Below are 12,635 nucleotides of genomic sequence, written 5' to 3'. Positions count from 1 at the left end.
TGCCTTTTTAGGGAGGTAGCTAGGTCTGCTCACCGGCCGCGTTCGCAACGTGCAGGAGTTTCCGGGGAGATGGCCCATGACCCCTGGGGGCATAGGTTTAGTCCGGCGTGCTTGACCTCTCTATTAAGCCTAGGTCGGGTTGCGGCGTATTGTTTGGCCGAGGCCGGGCATGACCCAGGAAAGTGTGTCCGGCCGGAGTCAATCGAGCGTGGTGGGTAAGTTGGTGCACCCCTGCAGGGAAGAACTAATCTATGCATAGCATGTCCTACGGTAACGGACACTTGGAGTTGTATCCCGATCGATACAACTAGAACTGGATACTTGTGATGAGAACTGGATGGTGATGAGGATTTGATTGTGATGATAACTGGATAGTATGGCTCTGGGATTTCTTTCCCGCAGGGAGTCGAGAAAGGATCTCTGGCCGAGGTTGATAACACTACTACTACTTTACTTTATGCTACTCTACTCCTTCCGGTTACTGCAAGATGGTGGTTTCCAGAAGATGCTAGTCTTCGATAGGACTAGACCTTCTCTCTATTCTGGCATTTCTGCAGCCCAGTCCACATATACAGCCTTCCTTTGATAATGTTGCATATGTAGTGTAGATCCTTGCTTGCGAGTACTTTGGATGAGTACTCACGGTTGCTTTGCTCCCCCCTTTTCCCCCTTCTTTCTTCTTTCTGGTTGTTGCAACCAGATGGTGGAGTCCAGGAGCCAGATGCCACCTTTGACGACTGCTGCTACCCCGAGGGTGCCTACTACCACGTGACGGACGCCGACGACCAAGAGTAGTTAGGAGGCTCCTAGGCAGGAGGCTTTGCCTTTTCGATCGATGTTGCTTTTATGCTAGCCTTCTTAAGGCAAACTTGTCTAACTTATGTCTGTACTCAGATATTGTTGCTTCCGCTGACTCTTTTGTTTTCGAGCTTATGTATTCGAGCCCTCGAGGCCCCTGGCTTGTAATATAAAGCTTGTATTATTTTAATTTGTGTCTAGAGTTGTGTTGTGATATCTTCCCGTGAGTCCTTGATCTTGATCGTACACATTTGCGTGTATGATTAGTGTGCGATTGAATCGAGGGCGTCACAGGTAGTACCGCAGGCACCTGCGGTAGTACCGAGCCACTACGCGGTAGTACCGTGGGAGCCCACGGTAGTACCGCTCCTCTGGAGTCATAGTACCATGGCTCCCAGGCCAAGTGCCGCTGCTTCGCGGTAGTAGGGGCGGATGTAATTTTTTCCATCCGCGCCTCCACGGTAGTACCGCACATCGTGCGCGGTAGTACCGTGGGAGCCCACTGTAGTACCGCTCCTCTGGAGTCGTAGTACTGTGGCTCCCAGGGCAAGTGCCGCTGCCTCGCGGTAGTAGGGGCGGATGTAATTTTTTACATCCGCGCCTCCGCGATAGTACCGAACTTCATGCGCGGTAGTACCGCGCACGACCTGTTTCAGTTGCCATGCGGTAGTACCGCTCCCCAGCGGTAGTACCGTGACGGATTGTTGCATCATTTGTTTTCCAGTGAAGTAGGCACAGATGTACTTTAATTCATCCGCACCATTCCATGGCTAGGACTTTCCTGCCTTGCGGTAGTACCGCAAGGGGGAGCGGTAGTACCGCGCTCGCGGAAGTACTGCTCTCAATCAGGCATGTTCTAGTCTCTACAGCTGCCGCGGTAGTACCGTGGTCCCTCACGGTAGTACCGCGTGGCCTTGCGGTAGTACCGCGTTTCTGGAGCGGTAGTACCACATGTCGCGGGCTGGATAAGTGGATAACGGTTGGATTTTATCCATAGCTATAAAAGGGGTGTCTCCTACCTCTAGTTGACTACCTCTTCCATCTCTAAGCTCCATTGTTGCTCCAAGCTCCATTTTTGCCCGATCTCTCTCCCTAGCCAATCAAACTTATTGATTTGCTCGGGATTGGTCGAGAAGGCCCCGATCTACACTTCCACCAAGAGAAATTTGATTTCCCCCACTAATCCCTAGCGGATCTTGTTACTCTTGGGTGTTTGAGCACCCTAGACGGTTGAGGTCACCTCGGAGCCATAGTCCATTGTGGTGAAGCTTCGTGGTGTCATTGGGAGCCTCCAATTAAGTTGTGGAGATTGCCCCAACCTTGTTTGTAAAGGTTCGGTCGCCGCCTTCAAGGGCACCAATAGTGGAATCACGGCATCTTGCATTGTGTGAGGGCGTGAGGAGAATACGGTGGCCCTAGTGGCTTCTTGGGGAGCATTGTGCCTCCACACCGCTCTAACGGAGACGTACTTCCCCTCAAAATGAAGGAACTTCGGTAACACATCCTCGTCTCCACCGACTCCACTCTTGGTTATCTCGCGCCTTTACTTTTGCAAGCATTACTTGTGTTACATCCCTTGCTTGCTTGTGCGCTTGTTGTTGTTGCATCATACGGGTTGTTCACCTAGTTGCATATCTAGACAACCTACTTTGATGCAAAGTTTAATTTGGTAAATAAAAGCTAAAAATTATTAGTTGCTTATTCACCCCCCCTCTAGTCAACTATATCGATCCTTTCAATTGGTATCATAGCCTCGTCTCTTTATTAAGGACTTTGTCGTCCGAAGAGTATGGTTGACACCGTAGACCATGGGGAGAAGGAGCACTCCGGTGTGAATCCGATCTTGTCTACGGGTGATGGGGAAACCACGGTGTCCCGTGAGAAATTCAATGAGGCCTTGGACACATTGAAAACCTACATGACAACCACGGTTGAAAGCATGTTTAATAAATTCTTAGAAGGACTTAAACTACCTACCTCGCCGTTGAAAATGGGTGATCCCACTAACAAGGTGACGGGTGCTAACTCCGACAAGGGGGAAGCTAATAGTGAGAAGGGTCCTTCTACTAGTGGTAGAAATGTCACCGACATCTTTGCCCATGTGGAACCTCCAACTTATGGAGGACTGATTCCCTCTACTCATTTAAATCATGCGGGTCCTCCTCCTAAGATTGTGAAAAATGAGGATTTTGATTCTTGGGTGTATCGCTTCAAGCGTCATTTAAATCATGTGAATACCAATCTTTGGAGAATCATTAAAGAAGGTTTCTATCCACATGACCGAAGCAACTTCACCCCGAGAGAAGCAGTGGATAATCAATTCAATGAGAATGCTCTCTTCATCATCCAAGATGCAATCCTTCCCGAATATCTCCCTCATCTTCGATCCCATGCCATGGCCAAAGACGCATGGCAATGCGTTGTGTCTCTCTATCGGGGAAGTGCTAGCATTCAACGCTCCAACTATGAAGTGTTGCAAGATGAAGCCGATGAGTTTGCAATGAAAGAAGATGAAGAACCTCGTGAGATCTTTCAAAGAGTGACCAAACTCGCGGTCTCACTCTGAGATCATGGGAGCAAGGACACGGATGCCAATTGGATCAAGCGCAAGTTCCTCAAGGCCATGATGCCCTACAACAAGGCCATGTCCTCCGTCATTCGTCAAAGATCGGACTTCCACTCCATGACCTCAAGTGAAGTGTTGGATGAGTTTGTTGCAATGAGCATCTTGGACAAGACCGCCGACAATGCGGTGCTCCGCTCTCAAAGGGCAAAGAAGCCCAACCTTGCCTTGAAGGCCAAGGTTATTATGGAAGAAGAGGAAGAAGAGGAGGATGAGGAGAGCAACCCCGAAGATACGAAATATGATTATCATGAGCACATGGCTCTTGCTTCAAGACAATTTTGGAGCAAGAAGAATTCAAGGCCCAATTTCAACAAGACCAACTCAAGTGGCTTCAAGGGCAAGCAACGAGTAAGAACTTGTTACAACTGTGGCAATGTGAGCCATTTCGTTGCGGATTGTCCGTACGAGAAGCGGGAAGACAATGGTGGCAAGCTCATCCGAAAAGACAAAGCCAAGTCATTCCCCAACAAGAACAACTTCACCAAAAAGACTCCTACTCGAGGGTTGGTGGTTCAAGAAGAATACCGTGAGGATGACGATGATGATGAAGATAGTGAAGCGGTGGCCATGGCATCTGTTGCCATTGCCACAACTCCCTGGATGTCTCTCTTCGATTCACCCAACGAGGACATCACCACCAAGTGCCTCATGGCCAAAGCCTCTAACAAGGTAACTCCCAACATCAAAACCACCATCATTACTAATCCCTCTTTGGCGGGTTGCATTGATGAACATGAGGGGTCTAATGAGGATGTGAATGAATTTGAGTCCTTTATGAGTAAGCTCAAGGGCAAATCCAAGAAGCACTTTGTTGTTCTCTTGAAACAACTTGGTGAAGCCAATGACATGATCGAGGCTCACGAAGAAACCATCTCTAAGATGGAAGGTCATAGTCATGACTATGGCGATGAGATATCAGATCTCTCTAATGCTCTTGAGGAAGAGCGTGGGCATCGTTTGGCTCTTGAGGAGTCACAAAACGATGAACATGCTAAGTTAAAGAAAGATCTCGATCATGCTCTTGTGGTGTCTCGGGTGCTAACTTCCGAGAAGGCTAAACTTGGGGTTGATCATGCTAGACTCAAGGAGGAGTTTGACGTACTTGACAAGGCCCTGAAGGGTACTCATGCTAACCTCAAGGAGTCTCATGCTCAACTCCAAGTTAAGCTAACCAAGGAAAAGGCCACCTTTCCTCATATGGTATTAATTGATAATGCATATGCTACTAAACCGTGCTGTGAGCATGTGCATTTTGTGGAGGAGAATACCAAGTTGAAGGATCAACTTGAGAAAGGCCTTGTGACATGCATTCAAGGTGAGAAGAACCTCAACGACCTTTTGAGCAATCAAAAGGAAGTTGTGGCCAAGAAGGGAATTGAGTTTGCACCCAAGTCCAAGAACAAGAAGAAGAACGACAAGACCAAATGACCTCCTCCTCTCAAGCAAACTTTTGTGAAAAGAGGGAGAGGGTGCTCCTAAGGAGAAGAAGGAAAATGTGAAGGGTGTTGATGTCAAAAAGGGCAAAACCATCTCCTCCAACAAAGCCGGCGACTTTAACCCTTCCTATGTGTTGTGCCGTGCTAGTGATGGGCATGTTTATGCTAAATTTGTTGGTTCTTCTTATGAGTACGTTGAATGGTATATTTGGGTTCCTAAGACCCTTGTTACTAAAATCAAAGGACCCATTACAAAATGGGTACCTAAAACCAAGCATTGATCTCGTGCAGGTGTTTGCTTCCGGTGGGGATCATGGTTGCTCGATAGTGAAGCAACAAATCATATGACCAGAAGCAAGGACTTGGTGGTGGACGTGCACAAGATTCCTTCTATGCCCATCAATGTCGAGTGGGGTGATGTCTCGTCTTCTAAGGTATTGGGTCTTGGCAAGGTTGTCATTTCTCATGATCTTACGATCGAGAAAGTCATGCTTGTTGAGTCCCTTGCATTCAATCTTCTCTCCGTTTGTCAACTTGCACTCATGGGTTTTGCCACTTTCTTTGATGTTGATACCGTGTCCCTCTTGTGGAGCAAGACTCTTAAAATAGCCTTTGTTGGGCATGTCGAGAACGGTCTTTATGTGATTAACTTTTCGGAGCAACCCACTAAGACCGCGACATGCCTAATGGCTAAAGTTGACGTGGGATGGCTTTGGCATCGCCGTTTAGCCCACGTCAATATGAGATCTTTGCAAAGTCTCCTTAAGGGGGACCATGTCCGTGGACTAACAAATGTTAGTTTTGCCAAAGATCGTGCTTGCAGTGCTTGTATCGAAGGGAAGCTTCATGAAAAGGCTCACCCCCCCACGACTATCGTCTACTCGAAAAGACCCTTGGAGCTCCTTCACATGGATCTTTTTGGGCCTCCATCCTTTGATAGTCTTGGGGGTAGAAAGTATTGCTTGGTGATTGTGAATGACTATTCAAGGTACACTTGGGTATTCTTCTTCAAGAGGAAGAGTAAGACTCAACAAACCGTCATCGACTTTGCAAATGAAGCTCAACGTCAACATGATGCAAATATCTTGACAATAAGAAGTGACAACGGCACCGAGTTCAAAAACTACACCTTGGATGAGTTTCTTAGTGATGAGGGGATCAAGCATCAATATGCTGCTCCATATACCCCTCAACAAAATGGTGTTGCGGAGAGGAAGAACCGGACGTTGATGGATGCGGCAAGGACCATGATGACGGAGTTCAAGTCTCCATACAACTTTTGGGCTGAAGCCATCGACACAGCATGTCATGCATCCAATCGGCTCTATCTCCGCAAAGGCTTGAACAAGACTCCTTATGAAATACTCATCGGTAACAAGCCCAATCTCAAATACTTCCGGGTGTTTGGGTGTAAGTGTTTCATTCTCAAATAAGGTGTTCATTTGTCTAAATTTGAGGCTAGAGCTTATGAGGGCATATTTGTTGATTATGCTACAAACACTCATGCGTATCGTGTCCTTAACAAGTCCACCGAACTCATTGAGGAGACGTACATTTTTTAACAAAGCCGGGAGTACATTTTTCACGGATGGCGAGTGCTCATGTAGGCATGCTGTGTTTAACTTGCAAGTGGGATCGATAGTTTGGACTAAAGAACTTCTTCATCGTCCAGTTCATCATGATTGCCGTGCAGTTTTATTGCTGTGATCAGTGTGACCTACATAGCGGGTAAGCTCACCGGGTAAGATGTAGATAGTGCAGGTAAGCAGACCTTCCTGCTGTATGCAGTGAAACCTCCGTGTAGTTACACGAGTCAAGCCAACCCAAATGGCATGTCAAAACTGTTCCCCTGTGCTTGGATACGAACGACCAAACAACGATATGCTCATAGTTTTTTCTTTTCATTTTCATATTTTTGTAACCGGTCCGGCCGTCCGCCCGTAGCGTGTAGTAGGATTCAGTCTCGCCGCTGGGAAAAGCGTTTGCGACCTGGAAACTGAAGGCCCGCGATTTTCTGGGTGGGTCTGTCAAAGCGGGAGACGTCCTACGGCAAAGGTAGCGTCAAATTTCCGTAAATAATGGATCAGGCCAGCCTTCACGGGCCAGAGAAAAACAAATCAGAGGTGGGGCTGGGTGGGGTGGGCGGTGCGTCAGATTTGGAAAGGCGCGTCAAACGCATTGATTATCCTGGTCTGAGCAGCTGGGCGTGGAGAGGCGTGTGCTGATGGGTGACCTTTGCCCAGATCTGACGCCCGGCCTGGGGAGCCGTGTGGGGACAGGAGGCAAAGCCGCCTTGGTGAGAAGAGAACCCTCGCTTTGGGATGCCCTTCCGGCCGCAGCCCCTCCTCCCAATCCCCTCTCCACCCTCTGCATCCCAAAATCCGTCCATACGAATTCGAGACAATCTTTGCAAATCTCTGGAGTTCCGTGGCCACGTCTTCGGATCCTCGGGGTTTCTCCGAGGATCCGATTAGAGTCTTTGCAAAGGTTTTGAATCGCTGTTGGGATCCTATGCGAGTCCTCTAGATTTCTTTCTTCTTGAATCCTTTTGAGTTTTGGACCCGTGTCTACGGATCCTTCAAGGTTTGCCGACGATGCCTACAGATCGTGGGGTATTTTCAAAGGTTTTGAATCGAGGTTTCAAGGCCTTTGGAAGTACTCCGCGTTCCGCTTACACATCTTGTTTTGGTTTAAGATTTGTGTGCGTCTTAGTCTAGTTTCATACTATATGTTTAGGATTTGTTTTCTAGGGCGATTTAGGATTTTTTGTTTATTTTTTCTAAGGTCTGTATGAGGTTTGTGGGCGTCTTAGACTAGTTTTCTATGGATCTAAGAACAGCTACAATTGTTCTTGATTTGTTTTCTAGCACATACAAATCTGCGGTTTGTATATCCTTGTTTTTGGTCTAGCTCTCGTCTAGATGAGAAATAACTATGTCTCATCTAACTCCTACAGCGTTTGATGTTTGATTTAACACGGAGACTCGTGAATTTTTTTTAAGTTTGATTAATGAAATAGTGTACTAGTAGTTAGATTGACTTTGTCAACAGATTCTACAGTTTTTGCACAAACGATTTTCGACCTAATTTAGAACCTAGGGTCTGTATAGTTCGAACAGTTTTTACAAGCGATTTTTGACCTAAACCTAGGAGTATGAGGTTTGTGGACGTCTTAGACTAGTTTTTATGGATCCTAGAACAGTTACAATTGTTCTTGATTTTGTTTTCTAGTACCTACAATCAAGGGTTTGTAAATGCTTGTTTTCGGTCTAGCTCTCGTCTAGATGAGAAATAACTATGTCTCATCTAACTCCTACAAGTTTGATGTTTGATTTAACACGGAGACTCGTGAGATTTTTTTATTTTTATTTTTTTTGTTTGATTAATGATGAAATAGTGTACTAGTAGTTAGATATACTTTGTTAACAGATTCCACAGTTTTTACAGACGATTTTTGACCTAATTTAGAACCTAAGGTCTGTATGGATTGAACAGTTTTTACAAGCGATTTTCGACCTAAACCTAGGGTTTGGATAGACCTTACTACAGTTTGTATAAGTCGTACAGTTTTTGTGCAAACGATTTTCGACCTAGGGTTTGTATAAGTCGTACAGTTTTTACTCTGAATTATTCAGAGTTCATTTGTTGATGCTGATGCTAGCTCTATTTTTCTTTGTTACAGACGGACTGACGCATGCGTTGCACGAGTCGAGCCGGACGCATGACGGGGATGGATGAATTTTAAGCAAAGCAGTAGCGAGTTCGTGGTGTAGAGGCACAAGATTTGGTATGCCCTGGTCGGAGCGATTGATAAACGGCGAGCTTATTTTACCTATGGCAACGCATCTGGACGGGTTTCACCAATCCTTCAACCCGCCCACCGTACCACGTCAACACGTAATGGATGCGCCTTGTTCACTTGCGGCCGCACCTCTGCAGTTGTCCCATCAAATAAAATACAACAGTGGATAGCGCCAGTACTGTGCACTGCGAAGCTATTTTTTTACACGAGCCTACCGGAAGCAAACATGTCGTAGCAGCTCGTGACGTGCAGAAGCTGAAGTGGCATCTCAGGTAAGTTTCTGGTCCTTTGCATTGGTGATAAACTAATAATCTATTCAGCTTGGAGTATTTACCAATCTTTAACCACATCCAGCGTGTCAGGTTGCCCGTGACGCCGTGGATGTAAGCAAAGTCGTGGCCAGTTTTTTTTTTTTTTTGAAAGAAAAGTCGTCGCCAGTTGGAGGTCGAGGTGTGCAGACTTCGAGGTCGAAAGTGTGCAGAGAATTGTCCTTTGTTATTACGGGCCGACGCATTGCGTTCTACGAGCCGAATCCAACCGGGCGCAGGAGGGACATGGACGACTTGAAGCAGAATCGTAGCCAGTTCGAGGTCGGAGTGTGCAAAGGATTTGGTATGCCCTGCTTCCTTTCTATTGATAAACTATGAGCTCATTTACCTTTTGTCGTTTGTACTGCCACGTTCATATGCCACCATGTAAATGTACTTGTGGATGGCAGCTTTTCATAGTTGTGGATGACAACGATGGTCCACGGCCGTACCCCTCAATCTTTATTCTTTTTTCATATTTTTTCTCATTATAATCAGTAAATGGTGTATTCTTTTTTTTCAAAAGTACTGATGCTCTTGCCCTGTGAACCCTGTTTGTTCCACAGGTCTCCTTTTTCTTTTTCAGAAGTACCCCTCCACCTTTAATCTAAGAAGGGTGGAGCGGACCTCTTGTACGCATCAGAAGGGAAAGGGATGCAAGAGTCTCAATCATTGTAGTAGCAGTTTGGTGTGGATGCTCAAGTAATGATGTTCAAAAGATGAAGGAGTTGGCATCTCAAGTAAGTCCTGGTCCTTTGTACTCCCTCCGTCCGAAAAAAACTTGTCATCAAAATGGACAAAAAAGGATGTATCTAGAACTAAAATACATCTAGATACATCCCCTTTTATTCATTTTGATGACAAGTATTTCCGGACGGAGGGAGTATTGATAAACTAAAAACTTACTTATCTTGTTAGTACCAATCCTTAACCCCATCCACCTTGCCATGTTACTCGCAGTAGATTCAATATATATACTCCCTCTAAACTAATAAGACGTTTTACATCACTAAAAATATTAGTTTATGGAGGGAGTGACTATATTGTTCACTACTTCCTTCGTTCCTAAATATAAGTCTTTTTAGAGATTCCAATAAGAAACTACATAAGGAGCAAAATGAGTGAATCTACACTCTAAACTATGTCTATATATATCCGTATGTAGTCCATAGTGAAATCTCTAGAAAGACTTATATTTAGAAAAGGAGGGAGCATTTAGCAGCAGAGCAGCACCGCTGGAATTCCTTCTCCATTGCAAAAGTAGATGACCCAGGCAACCCTGCAAAGACATAAAAAAAATGTGAGGGTAGGGATGGTACTCATTGGGTATTGGGCACGGGTGAAGTCACCCCGTACCCTTATACTTCCCTTTAGAGCCCCTTTTGAGCCCAACAGGGTAAACGGGTTGGGTGAGTTAAAATTATCTACATTTACAACACATCAACTTGAGTAGTACATAGTTCCATTTCGAAAAAAAAACTTGAGTAGTACATAGTTATAAACAACATGTAATCATAATTTATAAACAACGATACATCATAATAGTAGCACATTCTCATAAGCAACAACACGTATTCATCCGGTTGGTGAATAGTTGCCTCGTCCCGTTGTGGGTCTTGGACTGGTGGTGGTGTGCGGGCGACGGCGCTGTGGGCAGGCGGCGTTCTAACGTGCGAGTATTGTGACTCGTATTGGGGAATGATTATTTTTCTGGCTTCCCTATAAATTTTTCGGGGATTCGGCTTTGTTGAAGCAGGTTTTTTTGGCCCAACTCCCCAAAATTTTGATTTTTATTGTGAAAATGCTCTTAGGTGGGTTTATATTGCAGCAGACCTTATTATGGGCTGCCCTTAGTTATAGTGTGACATTTATCTATCTGGGCCTTCCCAATGGATTACAGGATAAGTTGGAGTATCTTTGGGACATTTCGCTCCTTAGAAATTTGGTCTCCCCTAATACTCAAAAGGGAAATGAAATGACATATATCAATAAAAGCTAATGTGGTGGGCTAATTAAAAGCATCTACTAGATCATCAGAAGCCATCCGTTGGCCCAGTAGCCCAATGAGCCTATGATATGTAGCCCCCCGACCCATTACCAGGCTGTGGCATCGTTCTCCCCAAATCAGTCCTCCGCCTCCACCAATCGCTCGACCAGCGCTCGCTCGTACTCATCCCCATCGCTGCGCTCCACCCGCTTCCTCCTCCTCCCTGATGGCTCACCTTAAGGCGGTCTGGCCGTCGTGGGGACTGATGAACGAGAATCACGGGGGTTCGTCTGCACGCGGTGGATGGTCTTCCTCGGGAGCAAAGAAAGGCCAGGTACCTACTAACCTCCCCCCTCTCCTAGGGTTCAGAGAGGGATCTTTCTCCCCACTCCACTAGGGTTCAGATCCGAGTGATCTCAAGGAACTGTGGGTATATCTCGGTTGGGGGTTCTTTGGGGTGTGGTTTAGGTTGCCACATCCTTGACGTGTCTGCCTGATAATTGATTTGGAGTGCATCTGTGCTGATTCATGATTACTAGTAGATGCACACGAAAACATCTGGACTAGTATGCCTTTGGTAGGAGATTTTCTTTGCCTACCAATCTGATGTGGGTTAGGCTGTCTGGTGTTAGACTCGAATCAGGTAACCTGACAAGGTTCTAGGCAATGCAAGCAATTGTTTGCGTTTAAAAGGTTGCTGAATTGCACCATGTCCCTTAGGTTGTTGAGTTTCTGCCAGAAAGCTTAGTTCAATAAAATTAATTTAGAGTGCAGCTGAACCAAGTGAGGTTTCTTGGATCATGCCTTTTATTTAGTTGTTCTGCTGAAGGAAGCTACTTTTATATATAATTGTTGTTGATTATCTGTTGCAGCCCTCACATGCAGGTAATATATTTCCAGGGCTGTGTGCCTTGTCTGTTCAGACCACGTTTCTTATTGATGTGCATTAATTTTGGGCAGTTGTTATCATTCCCTCTGATGTGTCCTTCAATTTTTACTTATAGCTTCTTTTCTCAGAAAGTATATAAGATTATGACATTATGTCATGTTAAAGTTGTTGGTGCACAGTGGCTCAAGTGTGATAGCACGTATCTTATTTTAAATCTCACAATTACAAGGGCCGTCCTTTATTTTAGTTAAGATACATCTCTAGAGGTGGATGCTCGTAATGATTTGGCATCTCAAGGAAGTTCCTGGTCCTTTGTATTGATATAAACTAATAACTAAGTGTAAGGTATTAGCTTCACTTTGTTATCTTTCTTCATTTGTACGAGTTGTGAATTTATGTTTATCTGATATCTTGTTCCCTGTTGTTGGCATCTCAAGTATGTTCCTGGTCCTTTGTATTGATAAATTGATAGCTAAGAAGGGTCAGGTGTGTGGTTATTCAAAACGTTATATGTTATGGGTTACTTTGAACATAGTTATGGACAATTCCGTACAGTTTTAATGACAGCTTATCCTTTCAGAAAATATATATAAGATTACGACATTATGTTGTGTTTGTGGTTCTCTGTGTATATAGATTTGATATCACATAGTGGCTCAACTGCAATGTTTGTCTCTTTGTTGATCTGTGCTCAGTATGTATTATCTTTACCATTTCTGTATGATTGTTGTTATCTAACGTGACATCATATTTGTATGATTGTTGTTATCTAAATCATTTCTGTTGTTG

General features: G+C 45.1%; 2 long non-coding RNA genes across 2 annotated transcripts in view; both read left to right on the top strand.

Moving 5' to 3' along the window:
• The first annotated feature begins 7,064 nt into the window (after nt 1-7,064).
• LOC119307154 lies at nt 7,065-9,084 on the top strand. Its single transcript, XR_005149176.1, has 3 exons — nt 7,065-7,347; nt 8,543-8,934; nt 9,017-9,084. It is a non-coding gene; the product is annotated as an uncharacterized LOC119307154 (long non-coding RNA).
• Nucleotides 9,085-9,738: 654 nt separating this feature from the next.
• LOC119307155 overlaps nt 9,739-12,635 on the top strand; it is a 4,612-nt gene continuing 1,715 nt past the window's right edge. The window contains exon 1 of the long non-coding RNA XR_005149177.1: nt 9,739-11,291. This is a non-coding gene — a long non-coding RNA (uncharacterized LOC119307155). The remainder of the gene's footprint in view (nt 11,292-12,635) is intronic.

This window comes from Triticum dicoccoides, chromosome 5B (genome assembly GCF_002162155.2).
Source record: "Triticum dicoccoides isolate Atlit2015 ecotype Zavitan chromosome 5B, WEW_v2.0, whole genome shotgun sequence".
Taxonomy (NCBI): Eukaryota; Viridiplantae; Streptophyta; class Magnoliopsida; order Poales; family Poaceae; genus Triticum; species Triticum dicoccoides.
Note: the sequence above shows the minus strand (reverse complement) of the source record. Positions and strands in the feature narration are given on the sequence as shown.